Raw genomic sequence first — 14,415 nt, forward strand, 5'->3', positions numbered from 1 at the left:
GGTCCAACTGCTACACAGGAGGGGTCTATGTAAGAATAATAAATAGAGAGACAAAGGTACCGAGCCTTAAGTTGCAATATTCTTGCTGACATGAACATCATGGTACTGACATCAGAGTCAATGTTACAGTGACCTGATTTTTCATCCTTTACAGAAGATGTATATAATTCACACCTGTATTCTACAATAAATTTAACTGTGCAAAGGTTCATTTACACTACATCCAGATTTTCATTAGCTTTATTCCCTTTTGCATCATCATTTTCATATCCATCTTTTTTACTTCCCTTTCCGGATGATCTCTGGCCACTAAGTCTAGCTTTTAGGATTCCTCCGATGTGATGGACTGAAGCATCAGCCTGAATCACCTCTATGTATAACAACTTCACCAAGTTCCTGAAGCGACGCCGAAAGGTTGGTATTGGAATCCACCCATTGTTTGAAAAGTCAAAAAGGGTGGGCACCGAAAGTAGAAAGTAAAATTGGTTGGCAAGTTGGGTTAAAAGTTGGCATGGGATAATTGCAATTTTGGTCCCTAATTGTATAGGGACATTGCAAGTTGATCCTTGAACCTCAACTATAAATAGGCCTAACCATTTCTTACTTTCTTCATCCCACACTTGCCATTCTCTACTTAAGGCAGTTGTTCTCTCTCCCTATTTGTAAACTTTCACTTGTATTTTTGGAGTGAAATATATTTGGTAGTGCCCGAGGACGTAGGCAAAATTTGCTGAACCTCGTTAAAATTCTAGTGTTCTTTATTTTTTGTTCTGCATATTTTGCAAGTGTCATTGTAGTGATTTATTGTGCTATTAAATTACGATAGAGGGATATTCTGGCTAGGAAAGATCTGGTATGTAAGCGATCCTCGTGATCCACCTCTCTTTCCTGGGAATTGAACTTAGTGTGATTTTTCAGTACAATAATTTTACTCTTTCACACGCTTCCGCGCAACAATTGGTACCAGAGCCAGGTTCGTACTTGGGGAATACGACCGTTTACAGTACTATTCACGTATATGGCACTATTCACGTATACGGTACTATTCATGTATACGGCACTATTCACATATACGGTACTATTCACGTACACAGCACTATTCACGTATACGGTACTGTTCACGTATACAGTAGTTGGGATTGAGGAGAAAAATGGCAGCAGCATCGTCATCAGCAAGGACTACTGTGACAAATGCAAAATTTGAAGTAGAGAAATTTGACGGTACCAATAATTTTGGTATGTGGCAATGTGAGATCCTGGATGTCTTATGTCAGCAAGAGCTAGATATAGCCCTTGAAGAAAAACCTGACAAGATGGATGACAAGGAGTGGGCCAAGATCAATAGACAGGCGTGTAGTACAATCCGCCTATGTTTGGCCAAAGAGCAGAAGTACTCTGTCATGAGGGAGACATGAATCACGAAAAGTCTTGAAAAGGCTTATATGAAAAGAAACTTTATCGATTCACGTATGCACCCGGTATGTCGATGAATGACCATGTGAACTCATTCAATAAAATTTTAGCAGACTTGCTAAATTTGGATGAGAAATTTGAAGATGAAGACAAGGCATTATTGTTGTTGAATTCCCTTCTTGATGAATATGATCATCTTACCACCACATTGCTTCATGGGAAGAACACGATCACATTTGATGCAGTCTGTAGTGCGTTGTATAGATCTGAGACTCGAAAGAAAGATAAAAGAGATCACAGAGATACAACCGCAGAAGTCTTAACAGTAAGAGGTCGTTCACACAGCAGCAAATCTGGTAGAAGGGGAAAGTCCAAAGGGAGACCCGCCAAAGATGAATGTGCCTTTTGCCGTGAAAAAGGGCATTGGAAAAAGAATTGTCCTAAGTTACAAAAGGGCAAGGCTATTTCTAATGCATGTGTAGCGGAGCATGATGAGGAGTCAGACTTTAGCTTGGTTGGCATGGCAATGGCATGTCAAATGGATGAGTGGATTTTGGATTCAGGATGTACTTACCATATGTGTCCTAATAAGGACTGGTTTTCTAGTCTTAAAGAGCTAGAAGGTGGAATTGTTCTTATGGGCAATGATAGTGCTTGTAAGACAATGGGAGTGGGTACAGTCCAATTGAAGAATCACGACGGCTCAATCCAAGTCTTGACAGATGTTCGCTACGTACCTAGCCTGAAGAAAAATCTCATCTCATTAGGTGCCCTAGAATCTAAAGGGCTCACAATCACTTTGAGAGATGGATTACTAAAAGTAGTAGCTGGGCAACTGACGGTGATGAAAGGCACAAGAAGAAATAACTTGTATTTTTTAAATGGAAGTACAGTTATTGGATCAACATCAACAGTTTCTACAAAAGATGTAGATTCAGAGGCTACCAGATTATGGCATATGCGATTGGGACATGCTGGTGAAAAAGCTTTGCAGACATTGGTGAAGCAAGGCTTATTGAAAGGTGCAAATTCTTGCAAAATAGAATTCTGTGAACATTGTGTTCTGGGCAAGCAGAAGAGGGTAAAATTTGGTCCAGCAATTCACAATACGAAAGGAATTCTGGACTACGTTCACAGTGATGTGTGGGGACCTACCAAAGTAGCTTCTTTGGGAGGTATGCACTATTTTGTTACTTTTGTTGATGATTATTCAAGAAAAGTATGGGTGTATCTAATGAAAAGAAAAAGTGAAGTTTTGGATGCATTTCTGAAATGGAAGAAGATGGTGGAGACTCAGACTGGTCGAAAGGTCAAACGACTTCGATCAGATAATGGTACTGAGTACAAAAACGATCCATTTCTACAAGTATGCCAAGATGAGGGCATTGTGCAACACTTCACTGTTCGGGATACACCACAGCAAAATGGGGTGGCAGAACGAATGAATCGAACTATACTGGAGAAAGTTCGATGTATGTTGTCCAATGCTGGATTGAGCAAAGAATTTTGGGCTGAGGCAGTTACATATGCGTGCCATCTAATTAACCGTTTGCCATCAGCTGCAATAAATGAAAAAACTCCTATGGAGATGTGGACTGGTAAATCTGCTACTGATTATGATTCTTTACATGTATTTGGTTCCACTGCATATTATCATATAAAAGAATCTAAGTTAGACCCAAGAGCAAAGAAAGCATTATTCTTGGGTATAACTGATGGAGTAAAAGGATATCGTCTCTGGTGTCCTGATACAAGGAAGATTGTTTTCAGTAGAGATGTGACTTTTGATGAATCAACCATGTTGAAGTACAAGGATTCACAAAAGGATGACAAAACCAGTAGTACTTTGCAGCAGGTGGAGCTTGAAAAGGTTAACGATGATCCAGCTAATATTGAAGGGACAAATGATGAAGAGGTTCCTACCCAAGAATCTCTACAGCAACAAGATTCAATTGCATATAGAAGGCCAAGAAGAGAGATTCGTAAGCCTGCTCACTTTGATGATATAGTGGCCTATGCACTTCCAATTACAGATGATGATGTTCCTTCTACTTACACAGAAGTAATAAGTAACCCTGATGGTGTAAAGTGGAAGCAAGCAATGAATGAAGAAATGCAGTCTCTTCATAAAAATAAGACCTGGGAGTTGGTGACACTACCCAAGGGAAAGAAGGCAATTGGATGCAAATGGGTATATGCAAAGAAGGAAGGATTTCCTGATAAAAATAAAATTCGATACAAGGCTAGATTAGTAGCAAAGGGTTACGCTCAGAAAGAAGGAATAGACTACAATGAAGTGTTTTCTCCAGTTGTGAAGCATTCGTCTATTCGGATTTTGCTAGCCTTGGTTGCGCAATATGATCTTGAACTAGTTCAGCTTGATGTGAAGACCGCGTTTTTACACGGTGATTTGGAAGAGGAAATCTATATGACTTAGCCAGATGGATTCAAGGTTGCTGGAAAAGAAAATTGGGTTTGCAAACTGACAAAGTCGCTTTATGGATTGAAGCAATCTCCGAGGCAGTGGTACAAGCGATTTGATCAGTTCATGAAAGGGCAAAGGTACACAAGAAGTAAATTTGATCATTGCGTGTATTTTTAGAAGCTACAAGAAGGAACTTTCATATACTTGCTCTTATATGTTGATGATATGCTAATAGCATCTAAGAGCAAAGTTGAGATTGAAAGATTGAAGACTCAACTCAATCTCGAGTTTGAGATGAAAGATCTAGGAGAAGCTAAAAAGATTCTCGGCATGGAAATATGGAGAGATAGAGCTCATGATAGAGTTAGCTTGTCTCAGAAGCAGTATTTGAAAAAGGTACTACAGCAGTTTGGCATGAACGAGCAGACAAAACCTGTAAGTACCCCGTTGGCTTCTCATTTCAAGCTTTCTGCACAACTATCTCCTTCGACGAATACGGAACGAGAATACATGTTGCAAGTTCCGTATTCTAATGCAGTGGGTAGCTTGATGTATGCAATGGTGTGTACAAGACCCGACATTTCACAGGCAGTTAGTATAGTGAGCAGGTATATGCATAATCCTGGAAAAGGACATTGGCAAGCTGTGAAATGGATTCTACGGTATATTCAGAAGACCGTGGATGTTGGATTACTGTTCAAGCAGGATAATATACTTGGTAAAGGTGTTATTGGGTACGTTGATTCTGACTATGCCGGTGATTTGGACAAACGAAGATCAACCACCGGTTATGTGTTTACACTTGCTGGAGGACCAATAAGTTGGAAGTCTACACTACAGTCTACAGTTGCATTGTCAACTACAGAAGCCGAGTACATGGCTGTAACAGAGGCTGTAAAGGAGGCTATTTGGTTACAAGGTATGGCTAAAACCTTGGGGTTGGTTCAGGAGCATATTAACGTGTATTGTGATAGTCAAAGTGCTATTCATTTAGCAAAGAATCAAGTCTATCATGCACGTACAAAACATATCGACGTACGATTCCATTTTGTGCGGAAAATTATTGAAGAGGGGAAAATTTGTCTTCAGAAGATCAAGACTGCAGATAATCCCGCAGATATGATGACCAAGGTGGTAACATCAACCAAGTTCGAACATTGTTTGAACTTGATTAATATCCTGCAAGTTTAACAGTTGAAGAAGGCACTATCAAGTATTGTTGTCAAAGGCAGAAAGAATTGTGTGAAGATAAGATTATCCTAATCAAATCTTCAAGGTGGAGATTATTGGAACCCACCCATTGTTTGAAAAGTCAAAAAGGGTGGGCACCGAAAGTAGAAAGTAAAATTGGTTGGCAAGTTGGGTTAAAAGTTGGCATGGGATAATTGCAATTTTGGTCCCTAATTGTATAGGGACATTGCAAGTTGATCCTTGAACCTCAACTATAAATAGGCCTAACCATTTCTTACTTTCTTCATCCGACACTTGCCATTCTCTACTTAAGGCAGTTGTTCTCTCTCCCTATTTGTAAACTTTCACTTGTATTTTTGGAGTGAAATATATTTGGTAGTGCCCGAGGACGTAGGCAAAATTTGCTGAACCTCGTTAAAATTCTAGTGTTCTTTATTTTTTGTTCTGCATATTTTGCAAGTGTCATTGTAGTGATTTATTGTGCTATTAAATTACGATAGAGGGATATTCTGGCTAGGAAAGATCTGGTATGTAAGCGATCCTCGTGATCCACCTCTCTTTCCTGGGAATTAAACTTAGTGTGATTTTTCAGTACAATAATTTTACTCTTTCACACGCTTCCGCGCAACAGTTGGTATCCGAGACATGGAAGCTACTATTCCCTGCAATCTGTCATAAAATGAAAATTGCGTGATGATTCCTAACGCACGGTCACAAGTTGAAAGAGTTGTTTAGTTTTTCAGATATAGCTTTTGTTATACCTTCTAATTATGGCTTGAAGCTGTGCTCTCTTGACATTATCTTCGGATGGATAACCAGAATCATTCCAGTCCTCGGGTGTTTCATTTTTGCACTCCATAACCAGCTTCCTTAGATAAGCTTCTTCACTTTCATCTAATTCGAGCTTCTTTAATTGCTCTTTCATGACAAAAAGCGGCCCAGCAAACCATTCAAACACTTTGTCCCTTGGCATATTACTCCTAGTCAGTTCCGCATTATCACCTGGCAATTCAATCACACGTAATCATATGATTGTAACCCCGATATCCTCCACAATACTAACTGAAGGGGGAAAGAAACACATACCGATAACTATGCCAGATGCGTCAGGCTTAACCGATGTCAGCAGACACTGCAAGATGGACCAAGCTTGTAGTCTTATGCACAACTTTTTACAATTTCCCTTAACAATGCATTCCTCAATGTCCTTGATAGTTATTAGGCCATCACGGAGGAGTATCCGACCATCCACCTCATAGGATTTAAAAAGCCAGTCCCACACCTGTAAAAGTTTCAAACATAATTGAGTTCTTATATATTAGACATTAATTTGATTTTTATAGGTCAAAGAGCAGACCTGCATTGGATTATACTGTTGAATTGGCCACTTCAATGTTCTTGAGTTTTCTGAAATGAGTTGTGTGCTTGATGCCTGACCTTTACTCTCCAGTTCATTGCAACAGTTGTTGTCAACCTTTTCGATCTCAGAATTACGGTCCTTGTTTCTACGATACCGGAGCCTGGCTGTCAAATAGATGTCTCATAATCATAATCAATAGATGTGTAAAATAATATGTCACTCGGTCTTGGGGGTGAGTGTCACATTTTTTCAAAGTTTTTCCAGGTATTAGGAGAGTTATTGAAGGTTGAAAGCAACATAGGAGAAATATACATGGTTTTTCTTGTAAGTAATCTAAAGAACATTAACACATGTTGTACCTGGGCAGACAGGATCCTTCCCTCACGTAGAGTAAATCATTTACGTACTCATCAAATAGCGAAACCACAGATATAATATAAGAAAATCCCATATGAAGTGAATCTTCCTGAATTTTAACAAACATATGTTAGACAAAACTTGAAACAAAAGATGTATATAACAGTGTAAAAACAAAGAAAGGAACATTTTCCAGACCTGATGCACGATAACTCCACCGTAGAGTCCAAGAAAGAAGCTTGCAATGATAGCTCCAACTACAGCTCCCACAACAGCCAAAGGCCATAAAAGGATTGCTAAACCAGCAAAGGGAACACACACTGTCTCTAAGAACGGTCCTTCCCGACCAATTAAATCTTCGAACAACCTTTTCAATCCTCTGAACAGCATATATGGGCTTTTCCATAGAGTAACAACTGTAATCAAAGGCACATCAACCAACATGCCAATCAAGCCAACCAACAAACAACCTGGTAATTTCATTAACCTTGCAAGAACAAAATGGAATAAATCCAAAGAGTTAACTCATATATATTGACTGAAGCAGAGCTTAAGAAAGGACGTTCTTACTTTACATCCATAGGCTTCTCATCCGGAGGCATTTTTTCGCTTAGCTCATCCATGTAGGAGAAGTATGAGTGGAAACAGAAATCTGTGAAGTCCACAACCACCGTGCAGCTTCCTTTAATGGTTGACAGAAAACCATCCTGGCAGGGAATTGCTAAGTTCTCCACTTCATTGTTTAAAAAAAGTGTTTTGCATGCAAATAACAGACCGGGCAATAAAGAGAAAGGCAACTTACAGCAAAGCAGTGGTAGCATTTGTCGATCGCATTTTGCCCTGCTGCCTGAAAAGTTGCAATAAGGGGAGCAAAAACTCCATACCCTATTCCACCTAATATGCTTCCGGCAACAGCCACGACTGGCCAGAGACCCAGCGGTACAATCAACGACACCAAAACCACAATTTTTAGAGCCAGTCCCAGTCTCTTCGTTCTAAAATTACAAGTCCAAGAAACAGAAAATAAGGACAAAACACAAACATTTTTTACTTCCTAGAATCAGAGATTCATCTCTATTGCAAACACACATCATTCGAATGTGACCGGCGACATGCTATGAATATCAAAGGCAGAAGAAGCTAAAACCCCCAAAGTTATTTAAAATAATAGGGATTAGATGTAAAGAAATAGAAATAGAAATCCAAGGAAACAAACCTTGCTACAGAGTGTTGTTCCAATAGGGTCGGAAGCGTGTAAATTATTGTACTAAAAAATCACACAAAGTTCAATTCCCAGGGAAGAGAGGTGGATCACATGGATCTCTTAAATACCAAGTCTTTCCTTAGACAAAATATCCCTTCTATAGTAATTTAATAGCACAATTAAATACTACTATTATACCCTCAAATATTGAAAGAAAAATAGGACAAGAAAGAACACAAGAGTTTTAACGAGGTTCGGTAAATTATACCTACGTCCTCGGGCACTAACACCAGATGATAACTTTACTATCTCCAAAGTATTACAAACAAATAGAATTCCTTAAGAATTCTCAAATGGGAGAAGAGAGAAAACTAAGAGAGAAAGATTGGTTGAGATGAATTGAAATGAGAAATGAGAAGGCCTATTTATAGTTGAGGTTTAAGGACCAAACAATAAATAGCCCATTATCTCAAGGACCAAAAAAAAATTATCCCTTGCCACTTTTCCAAAGTTGGTGGTTGTCATTATTGATTGTCTCCCATTAATGTTAATGGCAACCATTATTAATTGTCTTCCATTAATGTTAACAATCTCCACCTTGAAGATTTGATTAGGATAATCACATCTTCACACACTTCCTTCAACTCCCCAAATTTGATAAAGCTATCTTTTATAGTGCCTACAAATGCGCTCTCGAGCGCCATACACCTGAAGGTGCTCAAATTCTCAGGATGTTAATCAAGTTCAAACAATGATTAAACTTGATTGTTGTTACCACCTTGGTCATCATATCTGCGGGATTATCTGCTGTCGGAATCTTCTGAAGTAGAATTTTTCCTTTTTCAAAGACTTCCCGCACAAAGTGATATCTTACGTCGATATGCTTGGTTCTTGAATGATAGACTTGATTTTTCGCTAAATGAATAGCGCTCTGACTGTCACAATATAAACTTATGTGACTTTGAACAACTCCTAAATCTTTCAACAATCCATTAAGCCAAATAGCCTCCTTAACAGCTTCTGTAACTGCCATATATTCTGCCTTTGTAGTAGACACAGCTACTGTAGACTGTAAGGTAGACTTCCAACTCACTGGGGCTTTCGCAAGAGTAAACAGATACCCCGTAGTTGAACGACGTTTATCTAAATCACCAGCAAAGTCGGAATCAACATATCCAACTACAAACTGACCAAGTGCTTCATCCTGTTCAAAAATTAAACCAACATCTACGGTTTTTCGAAGATACCGTAGAATCCATTTCACAGCTTGCCAATGTCCTTTTCCAGGATCATGCATATACCTGCTCACAACTCCAACAGCTTGTGAAATGTCAGGCCTCGTACACACCATCGCATACATCAAACTCCCAACTGCATTAGCATATGGGACTTTCGCCATATATTCTCTTTCATCTTCAGTCTTCGGAGATAATTGAGCACTAAGTTTCAAATGAGAAGCAAGTGGGGTACTTACATGTTTTGTGTTTTCATTTACACCAAAACATTGTAATACCTTTTTCAGATATTGCTTCTGATTTAAACAGAGCTTGCCTCTCGGTCTATCTCTACTTATCTCCATGCCGAGAATCTTCTTGGCCTCACCTAGATCTTTCATCTCGAACTCTTGATTCAACTGAGCCTTCAGCTTATCTATCTCATTTTGGCTCTTCGAAGCGATTAACATATCATCAACATAAAAGAGTAGATAAATGAAAGATCCGTCATGCAGCTTCTGCAAATATACACAATTGTCATATTTGCTTCTTGTGTACTTCTGCCTTCTCATAAAGCTATCAAATCGCTTGTACCACTGCCTCGGGGATTGCTTCAATCCATATAGCGATTTGTTCAGCTTACAAACCCAATTTCTACCACCAGCATCTATGTATCCTTCGGGCTGAGTCATATAGATCTCCTCTTCTAACTCACCATGCTAGAAAGCCGTCTTAACATCAAGTTGAGCTAGCTCCAAATTCAACTGTGCAACCAAGGCCAACAAAATTCTAATGGAGTAATGCTTCACAACAGGGGAAAATACATCATTGTAGTCAATTCCCTCCTTCTGAGCGTAGCCTTTAGCTACCAATCTTGCCTTGTAGCGAATATCCTTCTTGCTAGGAGATCCATCTTTCTTTGCGAATACCCACTTGCATCCGATTGCCCTTTTACCTTTCGGTAATTGCACCAACTCCCAAGTATTGTTCTTCCGGAGAGACTGCATTTCTTCATCCATGGCGCTTTTCCATTTATCACTTTCTAAGCTTTGCATTGCTTCTTGATAAGTGATAGGAATATCATCAACAACGGGAAGGGTGTAGGCCACCATATCAGTAAATCGAGCAGGTTTACGAATTTCTCTCCGTGGCCTTGCAACTGCAACTGGTTCTGATGTACTTAGTGGTTCTTGGGTCAGAACCTCTTTAACCTCTAATTCCTCCATTGTGGCTGGAGAATTAGACTTATTAACTGGGCAAATCCCCATCTGCTCAAACTCCACCTGTTTTGGAGTACACTCCACCTGCTGTGGAGTATTGCTCGTTTGAATATCTTTATCTGCTACATTTTTCAATGTGGCAGATTCATCAAAGGTAACATCTCTGCTACAGATCATTTTCTTTGTGCTTAAGCACCAAAGACGAAATCCCTTCACTCCAGAAGTGATTCCCATAAAGAGAGCTTTCTTTGCCCTCGGATCTAACTTTGACTCCTTCACATGGTAATATGCAGTGGTTCCAAACACATGTAAGGAATCATAATCTGTAGCCGGTTTTCTAGACCATACCTCCATAGGAGTTTTTCTTTCTAATGCAGATGATGGCAAACGATTAACAAGATGGCCAGCGTATGTCACAGCCTCAGCCCAAAATTGCTTGCCCAACCCAGCATTGGACAACATACATCGAATTTTCTCCAGCAATGTTCGATTCATACGCTCTGCCAATCCATTCTGCTGTGGTGTATCCCTAACTGTGAAGTGTCGAACAATACCATACTCTTGGCACACATCGAAGAACGGATCACTTTTATATTCCCCTCCATTGTCCGTCCTAAGCCGCTTGATTTTCTTGCCAGTCTGGTTTTCGATCATAGTTTTCCATTTAAGAAAAACTCTAAGCACTTCATCCTTAGTTCTCATGGTATACACCCAAACTCTTCTGGAAAAGTCATCAACAAAAGTAACAAAGTAGTGTTTTCCTCCCAATGAAGGTGTCTTGGAAGGCCCCCACACATCTGAGTGAACATATTCTAAAATACCTTTTGTATTATGGATAGCAGTGCCGAATTTCACTCTCTTTTGCTTTCCCAGAACACAATGCTCGCAAAATTTTAATTTGCAAGCCTTTGCACCTTTCAACAATCCTTGCTTTGCCAGAATTTGCAAGGATTTTTCGCTGGCATGTCCCAACTTCATATGCCACAACTGTATTGAGTCCAATTCTTTGTTGCCGGAAGTTACAGCGACTGCTCCAATAACTGTACTACCTTGGTAGTAATGCAAGTTATTTTTCCTGATGCCCTTCAATATCACAAGTGCGCCAGATGTCACTTTCAAAATCCCATCTCTCATAGTAACAACTGAACCATTGGATTCCAAGGCTCCCAATGAGATGAGATTTTTCTTCAAACTGGGCACGTACTGAACATCAGTCAGAACTCTGGTTGATCCATCTTGATTCTTTAATTGGATTGAACCTATCCCAACAGTTTTACAGGCATTGTCATTGCCCATATAAACAACTCCTCCATTTAGTTCTACTAAATCAGAGAACCACTCCCGGTTAGGGGATATATGATAGGTACAACCCGAATCCAATATCCACTCATCTGAATGGAACGACGATGATGATGCAACCAGTGATAGTTCAGAGTCACTAGTATCATGCTTAGCAACACAAGCATCTATAGCAGCTTTTCCCTTATTCTTCAGCTTTGGACAATTTTTCTTCCAGTGGCCTTTCTCATGACAAAAAGCACATTCATCTTTCCCGAGTCTGGACTTTGACTTTGATCTCCCCTTTTGAGTTTTCTTCCGAGTGTATGAACGACCTCGGACTACTAAAGCTTCTGTATCTCTGATTGAGTTTTTCTGTTTGTCCTTCTTTCTCTGTTCATAACTGTATAAGGCCGCACAGACTTCGCTCAGAGATATATCACTCCTGCCATGAAGTAGAGTAGTTTCGAGGAACTCAAACTCCTCAGAAAGTGACCCCAACAGCATCAAAGCCAAATCTTCATCTTTGAATGTCTCATCCATATTCTGCAAATCAGTGACTAACTGATTAAATTTGGTGATGTGATCATTCATTGTGGTACTTGGGACGTATGTGAAGCGAAACAGTCTTTTCTTCAAGTGGAGCTTATTTTGACTGTTTTTCTTCAAAAAATTTTCTTCAAGTGCCACCCACAACTTATTTGCAAAAGTCTCCTTTGAAAAAGCATACCTCTGCTCTCGAGAAAAGCATGATCGAATTGTGCCACATGCCAACCGATTGATCGTCTTCCAATCTTTCTCCTGTACATCATCTGGTTTCTCTTCATCAATGGCAATGTCTAGACCCTGCTGAAAAAGGGCATCTAGAACCTCACTTTGCCACATACCAAAATGGCCCGTGCCATCAAAGATCTCCACGACCAATCTTGCATTTGCAATTGTCGGTCTTGTCCACATGGACGATGTTGAAGCTCCTACACCGACCGTTTTCTCCATAATCTTTCAATATACCTAAGGAAATCTTTTCTGATGTGGAAGATCAGTTTAAACTGCAACCACAGAGCATACTACGATTAACCTTCGGCTCTGATACCACTTGTTGTTCCAATAGGGTCGGAAGCGTGTAAATTATTGTACTAAAAAATCACACAAAGTTCAATTCCCAGGGAAGAGAGGTGGATCACATGGATCTCTTAAATACCAAGTCTTTCCTTAGACAGAATATCCCTTCTATAGTAATTTAATAGCACAATTAAATACTACTATTATACCCTCAAATATTGAAAGAAAAATAGGACAAGAAAGAACACAAGAGTTTTAACGAGGTTCGGTAAATTATACCTACGTCCTCGGGCACTAACACCAGATGATAACTTTACTATCTCCAAAGTATTACAAACAAATAGAATTCCTTAAGAATTTTCAAATGGGAGAAGAGAGAAAACTAAGAGAGAAAGATTGGTTGGGATGAATTGAAATGAGAAATGAGAAGGCCTATTTATAGTTGAGGTTTAAGGACCAAACAATAAATAGCCCATTATCTCAAAGCCCAAAAAAAAATTATCCCTTGCCACTTTTCCAAAGTTGGTGGTTGTCATTATTGATTGTCTCCCATTAATGTTAATGGCAACCATTATTAATTGTCTTCCATTAATGTTAACACAGAGAAGTAAGTCTATATAAAATGTGCTGGCCAAAGCCCGATCACCACTGCTGAATTCCCGCTCCCAATAATTGCCACCGCTACTGGACCGATGATTGCAACTGTTAACAGAACCAAAAATATTTGCAAAAACTAAATAAAACACCCATTTTTGCACTAATCACTAATCTAACCATTCATTTTAGCGTTTAAATACGGGTCTTTTGTTGTTGTTGTTGTTTATAATTTACCTTTGAGATGGCCAAGGATAAAGAGTAAAGAAAAGAAGGGAATAAATGAAACGAAGCTCCAGAGTTTAGCCAACAACCCCGAGGGAACCTCCATTTGTTTGCTTGCAATAAGGCTTTAGAGATATTTGAAGGGCAATAATGGAAAGAAAAAAATGTTCTGCGTTTTCAAATGTGTGTAATAGACAATTAGACATAGTTCAAAGGTACAGGAGTTTGTTATATTAAAATTAGAACAGCTGAAAAGAAGGTACGTGGCAGGAGAAGGTGGTACGCGGGACACATGGCGGGCGAGGAGTGAGGAGGTGGGGGTGACATTGGCACCTCCCCGGGGTTCATGCTTTTGGCGGGAACCAACCGACTTTAAGGTTGTCCCATGTCTTGACGTTGCGAATTCAAGGGTGTTAATGTAATTTTACCCTAACCCGTTCTCCTCTTCATTTTACTATTATGTAAGTTCATATTATAATTTTATTTAATATTTTACAATAAATAAAACACCAATCACCATCCGTACAATTAATGGCTCCTGGGAGAAAAGGAAATGTTTGGAATCTAGTCCTTTAATAGAAAAAAGGAACTGATGAAGTGCATTCGGTTGAGTTTATGATCATCTTTAAAAGAATATATTAAAAAGATTATGCTTCTTTGATTCAAAGGTGCATACAAAAAGTAGCTTGAACAATACGAACCGCTCCACGTATGAGTGTATAAGATTACAAACTAGTGTCTGTCATTGTATGGCCAGTTATGTCATGGGTTGAAGGTAGATCAGCAGGAGGCCCAGCCCTTTGGTCTCTCCTCTTGTTTCTCCATGCATAAGTGAAAAGATGATAAAAAGGATAGACCTGCCTGAGTCCTCA

General features: G+C 39.4%; 1 pseudogene; it reads right to left on the reverse strand.

Annotated features, from left to right (window-relative positions):
- Positions 1 to 86: 86 nt before the first annotated feature.
- LOC107941027 (uncharacterized membrane protein At3g27390-like) lies at positions 87 to 13,745 on the reverse strand (annotated as a pseudogene).
- Between the last annotated feature and the right edge of the window lie 670 nt (positions 13,746 to 14,415).

This window comes from Gossypium hirsutum, chromosome A07 (assembly GCF_007990345.1).
Source record: "Gossypium hirsutum isolate 1008001.06 chromosome A07, Gossypium_hirsutum_v2.1, whole genome shotgun sequence".
NCBI lineage: Eukaryota > Viridiplantae > Streptophyta > Magnoliopsida > Malvales > Malvaceae > Gossypium > Gossypium hirsutum.